Genomic DNA, 620 nt, shown 5'->3' with positions numbered 1-620 from the left:
TCCTCTGCGGTCCTGCTGGAGGATGCGGGCGACGACAACATGGAGTTCTGCACCGCACCGCAGGCCCAGGCCCACGGGTCCAGGCCTCCCGGGTCCATGCGGGTTCCATCACGTGCGACGCGCATTCTGGACCTCGGCTGGGCGCAGGAGGGACAACTCACGGGGATTGAATTTGGGGGATTGTAGGCACTTAGGCCCGCTGGTGCAACCCGCGCCTGGTCGAGTTCAGGGAACCGGGGAGGGTGGTGTACGCGAGGGAACCGCTTTTTTCCCCCGCAGGCAGCTGGGATACCGCGCCTTCACTCTTGACCTTGCTGGGGGCGTTCGGAAAGAAGGACACGTGGGCCCGCGCCGAGTGGACCGGGTCGCCGCCCCCAGCATCGCGGCCTTGCTGGCTGCTCTGATACAGTAGCCTTGGGTGGATCCATGGAGATACTTTGCTGAGCTGCTTTTTGCACCGTCAGGAATACTTTCAGCTTCCCTGGTCACTGGGATTTGTAACTTGCCTGTCTCCGGCTGACTTGGTTTCTCAGGGGCCACAGTTGGAGTGGGTCTGCCCACAAGGCCGTTTTCGCGGTGAAAGATTAACTCGTTTTTGGCGGCAGGGATAGGTGGCCGTG

This window comes from Mandrillus leucophaeus, unplaced genomic scaffold (genome assembly GCF_000951045.1).
Source record: "Mandrillus leucophaeus isolate KB7577 unplaced genomic scaffold, Mleu.le_1.0 Scaffold1093, whole genome shotgun sequence".
NCBI lineage: Eukaryota > Metazoa > Chordata > Mammalia > Primates > Cercopithecidae > Mandrillus > Mandrillus leucophaeus.
The sequence above is the reverse complement of the archived record's forward strand: the minus strand, read 5'-3'. Positions refer to the sequence as shown.